This window comes from Heloderma suspectum, chromosome 5 (assembly GCF_057233095.1).
Source record: "Heloderma suspectum isolate Gila_16-S chromosome 5, 16-S_ref, whole genome shotgun sequence".
Classification (NCBI taxonomy): domain Eukaryota; kingdom Metazoa; phylum Chordata; class Lepidosauria; order Squamata; family Helodermatidae; genus Heloderma; species Heloderma suspectum.
Genome location: NC_139462.1, coordinates 20994874 through 21006363, shown reverse-complemented (window position 1 = coordinate 21006363; position 11490 = coordinate 20994874).

Sequence of the window (11490 nt, the reverse complement as noted above, 5' to 3'; positions counted from 1 at the left end):
TTGTATGCTTTATTTCACATTTAATTTTTAAATGCAGCAGCCATGGCTCAAGGGTTGAGCACACCACACGTTCTGCATGAAGAAGGTATCTGGGATCTCCAGTTAAAAGGCTCAAGTGAAAGATGGTGGGAAAGGTCTCTGCCTAAGACCCTGGAGGACCTAAGACCCTGCCTAAGATCTAGGACCTAAGATCTCTGCCTAAGACCCTGGAGGACCTAAGACCCTGCCTAAGATCTAGGACCTAAGATCTCTGCCTAAGACCCTGGAGGACCTAAGACCCTGCCTAAGATCTAGGACCTAAGATCTCTGCCTAAGACCCTGGAGGACCACCCCCAGTCAGAGTAGACAAAAGTGGGCTAGATGGACCATTGGTCTGACTTGTCATAAGGCAACTACAAAGGCAGGCAGAAGACATAAGGAAGGGATGGGGAACCTCTGACCCATAGAGGTTCCCCATATGGCCTGCAGAGGCTTGGGCTCCTTCCACAGTCCCCACCCACTCCCCTCCCCAAGCCATGCCCCCAAATGCAATGCCCTCTGGCCTGGAGGCTACCAGGGGCTTGAGGAGGGGCTGGGTAGAGGAATCCCCTTGTTATCTCCAGTCTGGGATCAGAGATAACAAAAGGATTCCCTTGTGCACTGTTCACCCTTTCAACTGGACAGCAAGCAGCACGAAGAGGAATCCCCTTATTAACTCGGAGATATTCCTCTTTTGCAAATCATAGCACTTAATAATAATATTTATCATTTCTATAGCCTTTCTGAATGTTCAACATGCTTCACATGAGTGATCTTCTAATCCTCTTTACAACAACCCTGTAAAGGATGGCAGTATTATTCTCATCCTCGCCTTACAGGTGGGAGGCTGAAAGAAGACCTGTTCAGGAGTTCAATCCCTCGTGCAATTAGAAGCACAAAATGGGAAAGTGCTTTCTGGCCCCACCCCCTCCCTCATATCCTTTTCTCCCAGTCCCTCCACCCTCCACACATTGGAGGAGAAGGTCCGAAGCAGAGATCAGCACTACGTCTGTAGGCTTCCTACACAATTTAGTACTCTCTTTGTGCAGGGTCTAAATCATATGGGGAATGAGTGCATGGGGGGGGGCATTAGGAGACGCAACAGCAGGGATGGGGGCAACCAGCACAACCCCACTATTTCCCTCCCATAATGCCAATCATGTGCAAGGGACTGAATGCCTGAACAGATCTGGAGAAAGGCCACGTGAAATGTTTTTGGCAGAGATACGGATGGATGAATCCATCAGTTTCGGTTTCTCATTTTTCCAATCTTAAATTTGGATTCTCCTGAATTTTGAGATTTTTAAAAAAGTTTGCATGAAAATTCATAAGCATGTATGTGCACATTTCTTCTAATGCCTGCATTTTACCCAGTTACACATTTTTGCAAATAATTTCCCTAATATATGCATTTTAACATTATTTTCCTTAATATACACATTTTGTATGCATTTTTAATTATTACTGGAGAACTCCATTGCAAGATTCAGAGAAATGTGAATTTCAAGGATAACTGAGTTTCAGTTCACATAGTGGTTCGAAAGTGTGAAATTAGGTAAGTTCGCATTAAAATTTCAATGCGAACTGAAACCCATTCTCCCCCATGCCTAGCTGGAGGTGAGATAGGTCCTTGCTCAGTCTCTTGGGGCGCAATCCTATGCATGTTTAGACAGAAGAAAGTCCTACAACTCCCAGCGTTCCCCAGCCAGCATAGCATTGCGCCCTCAGCCACTATCCAGAAGTGGGCTCTTATCAGGCATTCTCTTAGCCAGAGACCTCTCTAGCTACAAACTTTCAGCTCCAGAATTTATCACATCTGCTGAAGCCCCACTTATCCAATCACTTTGGAAAGCCATTTATGGCACGAAAAGAAAGTCAAAGTCGGCAGTGCAGCATTATACCTCGTAGCGGCTATTCCAGCCTCCCAGGAATGAAGCTGGTGTCAAAGATTTAATGCGTTTTCACATTAGTGATGTCAGCACAAAAAGGGCCATCTTCCCTGAATAATTTATCTCCCCCGTGCATAATATTCACACTCTTTCTTTTCTCCAGTCCCCCCACCTACTTCTCTTTTTGGCTTTTCAGTCTTGCTCGGAGGCAAATGGCTGTTAGTCCTCAAAAAGGGAGAAGAAAACCCTGTGGAGCATCCTTCCCATCAATCAATTAAAAAACACTTACCTTACACTCAACATGATTTATTTTTTGTTAATACAATTGTCTCACTATATCCTTCTATTATTATACCCTTAATTCCATTAGCCACTCGCTTAATGCTCTTTTTAAAGTTGACCCCAAGGAAGGGAAAGGAAGTTGGCTTAAGAGCAGAAACGCCAATATGGTTCTGGAAGCTCTTATCTGTAAAGACGTGTAGGTCAATTTTTAAAAATAAATAAATAAATAAATAAATAAATAAAACAGACTCCATCCCAGAACTTCTTGCACTTGGGGGAGGCTCAGGGAATGTTTATGTTTCATTCTTTGGTTACTAAATATCTCGTTGGCTCCTAGCTGTTTGCATTGCCAGAGATAATTATCTATCATCCGACAGGTGAGTGAACCGAACGTTCCCCAAACTTGGCAGGGCTGGGATGGCTTTCCTGCCTCTTTGTCCTAACAAATGGAATGTTGATCCCCACTAAGGTGAAACTAATGCAGGATCTCATAAGTGCCTTTAATGGATGGGAGCTTTATGGCAGCAGTCCATACCGAGCCAAAATTCTCATTAACGTCATTGGGAGATTTGGCTTAGTAAGGCAGATGGAGTCAGATTCACAGGTAGCATTAGTGGCGCTTTGCCATATCCAATAACAAGCAGCAGTGAGATTGCTATTGTGTCGGTACCCACAGATGAAAGGTGCATGGAGGGCTGTTTCCAACGCAGTGGTGGAGCTTATAAAAGGACTTTTTGAAGGGACTAACATGGTTGGAATGGGTTATCCATGTAAGTGTTGTTCCTCCATTTGGGACAGAGGAGGACACAGAACGCCTCAGCCTGAGAGCATTTGGGGAGGGGCCCAGCACATGGGCAGGCGGAAGACATCTGCAGCTTGACCCAGCTAGCCTCACTTACCCATCAGTTTCTGCACAAAAGACAAGCCTCAAGCCCAGTTCAGGTGCTGGAAGCAATGGTTGGTGCTTGTCCTTAGCAGAAAACACTCCTGCCAGCTCCTGGACCCAGCTCTGATAGTCTCAAACCCCAAACGACTCTGACTATTCTTCAGCACGTCCCTATATCTGGTTTTATTTTCCTTGGCTTTAGACTGATACTCTTGGCTTCTTGATGTTGGACCGTTGAATGACTAACGCTAGCTGCTGCTTATCACTCAACTCGAGTAACTTATGACAGAAACTTTCCTAGGGATCATCCTTAGGTTCTAACACAGGGGTGTGGAACCTCAGGTCTGAGAGCCAAAGCTGGCCTTCCTGGGGACCCCCTCCCCCCCCAGGGTTTCCCAGATGGCCATGCCCCCTTCCCCTGACCACTGATCATCAGGTGGTTTCCTGGCTTTTGTGCCTTTTTTTTCTCTTTCTAAAAGGTTGAAATGCCTCTCCTAAGGCTTAGTTACTGGCAGGAAGTGCTTTAAGCTAAAATATGCTGGTGTTCAGGGTGATTTGGCCCACCTCATATTTTTTATTTCCCATAATGCATCTGGAAATTTGCCAGATGGGCCTACCTTAGACCACGACTAGGGTGTCATGGAGCTTAGAACAATACTTTGTGCTGTGTGGTATTTACACAGATTGTAACCAGCTCCTTGTAACCATCAGCTTCCTCGGCACTGCCACATGGTTCATTTGCCATTATGAAGCCCCTCGAAATCTGAACAGACCGTATTAGCGATGGTTCCAAGTACGCCTGGCAGATCCAGAGGTACATTTTGCTCAACTTTGCTGGCACTCTGTGCAGCAACGAAGTGGCCACTAAAGAAATGGCATTCCAATTTGTTATTGATTTACTTTCAGGTGGTATATAAATGGCCCTTCACAAAGATAATTACCAAAAATTCCTGTCCAAATAAAACCCCAGCACTTCATAAATATCAAATTGTCCTAGATCTACTATGTATGTACCATTTGCCCTGGCTTTATAAATATTATACCTTGAACACTGAATCTTCTGTTAGGGAATGTCTTTGTGGCCCTACCCAGATGTTTGATTTTAAACATCGATCTTTCCTGCTAAGAGTAATTCAAACAAACTTCCCTCTTACTCCAGGCCCCACACATAAACAAAGCTCTGCCACACGCAGTCTCCGAGGAACCAAAGGAAATGTGGAAACCAAAGATGGAAAAGGCATTTTTATCTGGTTCGGCAATGCAATGTTAGTCCCGAAACTGGAGACAATATTGCGCACCATCACCGGCGGCGCATCTCCCAACAAACTACTGATTTATATTGGTGTCGTTGTGTTAGATGTACACCAGCACTGCAGAGTAGAAGTTTTAACAGGAAAAGCAGGACAGTGTGGGGGTATATGGCTGGGGGGGGGGGGGCTGGCAAATCAGACTCTTGGTCATCTGGCACATGTACTTCCTGTTCTAGCTGGCAGTGGCTCCCTGGGGTTCTTGGGGGCTCTCCAGGGGCTCTGGTGTAGGTGTTCCCCAGTTCTAGTACCTGGGATTCCTTTGGCCAAGCATTCTGGGGACTGAACGTGGAATGCAATTGATGCAACACATATACTCTACCATGGAATGGTACCACGGCCTCTCTCCCCAAAGCTGCCACTACCATTGCTGATGGGTTTTAGAGTCTAAGGGCACTGTCAAGGGCTCCTTGGAGGCCTCTCTCAGTCTAATCCAGTAGCCAAGTCCAGACACAGACAAAGGGATTCCTTTCAAAGCTTTATTCTTCTTTTACAACTTAACAACTCTACCATTAGCAACTAGATATGAGCAGCAGAGTACCTATGCCCTAAGTTGGAACAGTTGGTCCCCGTTTGAAAGGGAATTACTGGCAGACCCCTGAACTTAAGGACTAGGGAGAGTCCCTCCCCTTTTCCCTTGGGTCCTCTGGGCGCAGCCGTTGTTTGCGCGCCAACTGGGCACTACGCCTCCTTTCTGCGCCCTCCATTTGGTGCCGCTCTCTGCGTCGGCGTCGCGCATCCATCAAGTCTGCTTCCCGCGCTCTGTCACTCCCTGGACTGCTATCTAAGCTAGGAATGCTGGTGGGAGGAATCTCCGTCAGCTGTTGGCCCTGGGAAAGAGGAGTGTGCTCCTCTCCCAGGAGCGACTGCTCTTCCTCAGAATCAGAACTACTCTGGGATTCTATGGGCTCAGTGTCCACCCTGACAGGCACTGTCTTCTATAAAGTCAAACTTTGATCAGTCTAGCCCAGAGCTTTCCTAGCCTGAGATGTTACCCATGCAAGACATGGGCTCTGTCACTGAGCTATGTTCTCTCTCCCCAAAAGCTGCCCTGACCAATTATGGGGTCAGAAGCTAAATTTCAGACTGCCTTATACCAAGTCAGACCTTTGGTCCATATAGTCCAAGGTTTCCCAGCCCCTCCTGAAGCAGTGCTGTTGCTGAGCATAGCCAGCCACTGCTGCCACTCCTCAATTGTCCTCTGCATTGCAGCTACTACTTATTTATTTTATTATTATTTTTTTATTATTATTATTATTATTATTATTATTATTATTATTATTATTTAGATTTATTAATCACCCATCTGGCCGGTCACCCAGCCACTCTGGGAGATGTGCAACAGTACAATTTAAAACAGTAAAATTACACATTAAACATTATTTAAAAATACCCTAACCCACCCCAAATGCCTGCCTGAATAACCAAGTTTTCAGTGCATGGCGGAAGCTCATTAAAGAGGGGGCATGGCGGAGTTCCCTAGGGAGGGAGTTCCACAGAGTGGGGGCCACCACAGAGAAGGCCCTCTCCCTTGTCCTCACCAGTCTAGCTGTCCTGAATGATTGGACAGAGAGAAGTCCATCCGAGGCTGATCTTGTTGAGCAGCCTGTCTGCTGTTGCAGGAGGCGCTCCTTGAGATAGGCTGGGCCAGAACCATATAGAGTTTTAAAGGTCAAAGCCAACACCTTGAATTTGGCGTGGAAAACAACTCGTAACCAGTGCAACTCCTTCAGCACCAGAGTGATGTGATCACACCGGCGGCTGCCTTTAATCAGGTGAGCTGCCACATTCTGCACTAGCTGCAGCTTCCAAACAGTCTTCAAGGGTAACCCCAGATGTAGAGCGCATTACAGTAGTCTAGATGAGAGGAGAGCAGGGCATGTACTACCAATGGGAGCAGATGGTCGGAAAGGTAGGGGCGCAGCTGCCGTATCAGATGGAGTTGGTACAACGCTGTCCAGCTCACGGCTGACACCTGAGCCTCCATGGACAGCTGGGAGTCTAAAATGACCCCCTGACCTGGTCTTTCAAGAGTAGCCATACCCCATTCAACACCAGGTCAAAATCCCCCAACCTCCTCTTGTCTCCCACAAAAAGCACCTCGGTCTTGTCAGGGTTCAGCTTCAGCTTATTCCTCCCCATCCAGCCACTCACTGTCTCCAGAGATTTAGACAGGGATTCTACAGCCAACCCTGGTGAAGATTTGAATGAGAGACAGAGCTGTGTGTCATCCACATATTGATGACACCACACCCCAAACCTCCTGATGATAGCCCCCAGCGGCTTCAAATAGATGTTAAATAGCATTGGGGAGAGGATGGAACCCTGTGGCACCACACACGTGAGCAGCCATGGATCTGTCACCTCCTCTCCCAGTGCTACCCTCTGGTGCCTGCCAGAGAGGAAGGACCGGAACCACCATAATACAATGTCTCCAATGCCCATCCTCTCCAGGCGGTCCAGGAGGATACCATGGTCAACGGTATCAAAAGCCGCTGAGAGGTCAAGGAGAACAAGGAAGGAGCATTGACCCCTATCCAAAGCCCTCCTCATATCATCCACCAAGGCGACCAAGGCCGTTTCTGTCCCATGCCCAGGCCTGAAGCCCGACTGAAATGGGTCTAGATAATAGCTTCTATAGCTTCTTCCAAGTGTGCCTTCAACTTAGGGATGAACGAAAATTCTGCCACGGATCTCGGGGAGGCCGAATGCCAGTGCATTTGGCCCCCCGAAATCAGTGGCGGAACGGCCCGCCACCCCCCCAGGACGAGACTTACCTTGGGCGGATCTTCCTGGTGGCGGCGGCTCCAGAGGCGGCTCCGGCAGCAGGGCAGCGGCGGCGGCGGCAGCAGCGGCCGGTCTTCCGACCAGCTGCCACCGCCGCCATTTCCAGTTTAAAAAAAACAAAAAAACAAAAAAAGTGATAGGCTATGTAAAAATTTACGTAGCCTATCACAGCTAGTTTTTTTTAAAAAAACGTGATAGGCTGCATAAATGTTTATGTAGCCTATCACGGCTGACTGCAGGGACACAAACGGCGGTGGCTATGGCCGCCGCCATTTGCGTCCCTGCTAGCCAGCGGCCAGATGTCCGGCTGCTGGCGGAGCCGGCCGGCGGCTCCGCAGAATCCCTGCGGAGCACAGCCGGCCGGCCAGGATTCCGGGGGGGGAGGAACAGAGCGCCTCCCCCCCGGCGAGGATTCCGGGAGGAGGGACGGAACGCCTCCCCCCAACCATAAACATAATCTGTGAAAGGTAAGTACCTTTCGTACATCCCTACTTCAACTGCATTGCCACCATCTGCTCAACGATCAGGATAAGATACTACAGCATCTTATCCTGTAATGTATGGCTGTGAGAGCTGGACTATAAGGAAGGCTGAGCGCCGAAGAATTGATGCTTTCGAACTGTGGTGCTGGAGAAGACTCTTACGAGTCCCCTGGACTGCAAGGAGGTCCAATCAGTCCATCCTAAAGGAAATCAACCCTGACTGCTCATTGGAAGGACAGATACTGAAGCTGAAGCTCAAATATTTTGGCCACCTAATGCGAAGAGAAAACTCTCTGGAAAAGACCCTGATGCTGGGAAAGACTGAAGGCAAAAGGAGAAGGGGACAACAGAGGATGAGATGGCTAGATAGCATCACCGATGCAATGAATATGAATTTGAGCATGCTCCGGGAGAGAGCACAGGACAGGTTAGGCCTGACGTGCTATGGTCCATGGGGTCACGAAGAGTCGGACACAACTGAACGACTGAACAACAACAACAGCATCCTGAGTCCTATCTGTTGTAGTTACTACAGCTTCCTATCTTGAATGGACGTCTGCTCTAGCTTTCAGTTTGGCTCTTTGTTTAGTTTTACTTTTTGTTGCTTTAATTGTACTGTTTTAATCTGTGTTGCGAGCGGCCTTGTTGGAGGACAGGACAGGCTGAAGGCTGGATGTAAATGCTGTAAGTCAATAAATGAGGTTATTACATTCAAATTTTTGCCAGCAAGAGCTTAAGAATTCCCCCCTCCCCGCCACTGCCATTTATTTTTGCTCTATTGCATGGCCATCTACATCTCCAAGGGCAGCCTCCCACAACCTGCTGCCCTCCAGATGTGTTGAACTACAATTCCCATCATTCCCAGGCTGGAAATGATGGGGGTTGCAGTCTAACACAACTGGAGAGCACCAAGTGCAGGGAGGGAGGCTGTCTGAAGGACTCAAGAGGCCATGCAGAGCTGGCATAGTGCTGATACTGCAAAAATGTCCATCTTTCTTCTTGGTGATGACAATGATCATGTTAGTAATAACAGCATTTGTAGACTAGAGTGCAAACCTATGCATGTGTAGGCCGAAAAAAGTCCTACAACTCCCAGCATTCCCCAGCCAGATAGATAGAGAGCTCCAAGATCAGAGCCCTCCATCTCTCCTATGCCTTGTGGGCAGGAGCCAGGCAGGGCGAGAGGAGGACAGAGGTGATTTCACCTCTGGTTCCTCCTCCCAAAATAAGTCAGCTAGGCAGGTCTCTGAGGACATCTAGCTTGCTTACCGATGGTGGGCAGGGATGAGTGGCAGGAGAGGCCATAGGTTCCTGCAGATCCTGGCCTCTCCTCTCCCTTCCCTGCCCACCAGAACACCACTTTTTTGTCCTGGGTTGCTGTTGGGACATCAGAAAGTAGCCACCACTGAAGAAGGATTTGATGTCAGATTCCCCCTCCCAAGTGTCTATGACTTCACAACAGAGAATCCAGAATATCCTATGGTCCCTGGGAACTCTCTCAGTGACTATAGGATTGATCGGTCCATCTGCAATCCCATACACGTTTACCTGAGAGTAAGCTCCATTGAACCCAATGGGACTTACTGATAAAAATGCAACAGCAAAATCATTATGCTGCTCAAAGTTCCTCTGTTCCTTATTGTTTCTCTCTCTCTCTCTCTCTCCCTCTCTCCCCTCCTCTCCCCTCCGCAGAAGCAAAGCTTTTTGAATTGTCTGTTATTGTATTTTGAAAGGAACCATTCTCTAAATAACTTAACAGCTCTCCCAGGCGAATAAATGTGGAGACGAATATGATTTTTGTTCTGGCTTGCGGGGTCAGGGGGTGCTTTATGACTCTGACTTATTTGCACAGTAGGAGAAAAACACCTTAGATGGACAGATGTGTTTTTTCGAAGAAGAAAAACGCGGAGGAGGATGACAAGAAGAAGAAAAAGTGTATGTGTGTGTATGTGCATGTGGGGGGGTAGCATTTTTTTTTCCACACCCCACGACTCTTCCGGTGCAACTTCAGCAAAATGAAAGGGCATTTCTTCTGCCACTGATCAGTCATAACATCGAAACCAAGGGGCCAGCCATGAAATAGTATGCATCATTTAGGACTTTGATGCTGAACTGACTTCATAGTAAAAAATGTCTTGGCAAGGCTGTAGCCCCTGCTGTCAAAATGGAATACTGATTAAAAGGTCTCTTTCAAGAGAACTCTTCTCATTCACTTTTAGAAAACTGGGCAAAGATCATCTGGCATTTGAAAGGAAAGGAAAGGAAAGGAAAGGAAAGGAAAGGAAAGGAAAGGAAAGGAAAGGAAGAAAGCAGGACTAATTATTCCTGCAACGTAGTTAAAGAAACCCACTTCCAAAATCTCAATAAAGCTTCATGTAGTTCGTCCCTGTTTCCTTTCCAGTTACTGATGCTTACAATAGTGCCTGTGTGTGTAGTGCCTAAAACCTTTCCTCTGCAGTGACTCTGCTTATTTCTCTTCTCTGAAACCAAAAGCTCAACTTCTGATGCCAAAGTTGGGAATACACACACATATTATACACACACGTCAGACTTGCAATATGTTTGTATTTATGTATATTCCACCTTTTGTGTTGGAAAGCAGACCAAGGAAAGCAAAGGGACTTAGGAAATGAGGGTTGGGGCATGGAGAAAGGAAATGGTTGCTATCAATGGAGACTCCAGGTTTCAGAGGGGGGTCTTGGACAAGATGTCCTCAGTGGGGCCCCACCCTGTATGGGACACCGCACCGCCATCACTGCTGCCCATTTTCATGTCCTTTCACTCCTGCGCAGCCATCCAGAGGAGGAGCGCATGACAAGTTGAAGATGCTGCTCCCAGTCCTTCCTCTTGTCACCGCTTACATCTGGGGTGGGCAACTGAACTCTGGTGGGGTATGGATGACCTCCCTACCCAGCCCTCTGCAGGTTTGATGACTTCATGGAGTGGAGAACCAGCATGCTCTTATTACAGGTCAGAAATAACAAGGGGATTCCTCACCCCACCTCCCCCTGAGCCCCTGGAAGCCTCCAGTCCAGGGGGCATGGCTTGGCGAGAGGGGGGGCTTGTGGAAAGGAAGGACCCATGATGAGTGCCCAACGCCCCTCCCCATGGGCCAGGTGCGTCATTTCCATGGGCAAGATTACGCCCATGGGCCAAGGTTGTCACCCATGGCTTATACGGCTTTGAGATGATAAGTGAACAGGCACCAAGAGTGAGGACAAGAAGGAGCCAGAGCGACGAGGCTCGGGGAGTTGACAATAGGCCCCTTGTTGGGATGTGGACCTTGGTAGGTGCCCAGAAATGTGGACACCAGATGCTGGCCCTGGTCCATAGACGTAATGGAGAAAGAAGGCCAGAGGGGGAGATGTGATAGGAGAAGTGCTGGTTAACAAGAAGACTTCTCTGACGATGTGTATAAAAGCACCAATAAAGGGCGCAATCCTATGGGGAGAGGCGGCCACCTCTGAACTCGAAGGCAACTGCCTATCCAATGCAGGGCAGGAGAAACATGGAGGGGATCGTTCCCGCCGCACTTCTCCTGCCCTGCATTTGTGGCTAGACAGCCAATTTTGGCTGTCTAGCCACGGGAAGGCGGAGTGGGGGAGGAGGCTGCCAGACGACACATTGGATGTGTCGTACTGGCATTTCCGCCTTTCCCGCCCCAGAACACACAGCCCGGAACTCTCCATTTTGGCCACTCCACGCTCCTTTTTGGAGCACAAAGCACAGGGCTGTTCCACGCTGCCTGCAAGGCAGCATGGAAGGCGGGGGGAATTCAGTTCTCCAGGAACCGACCTCGGAGCATGGGCTCTGAGGTCAGTTCCCAGAAAACCAGATAT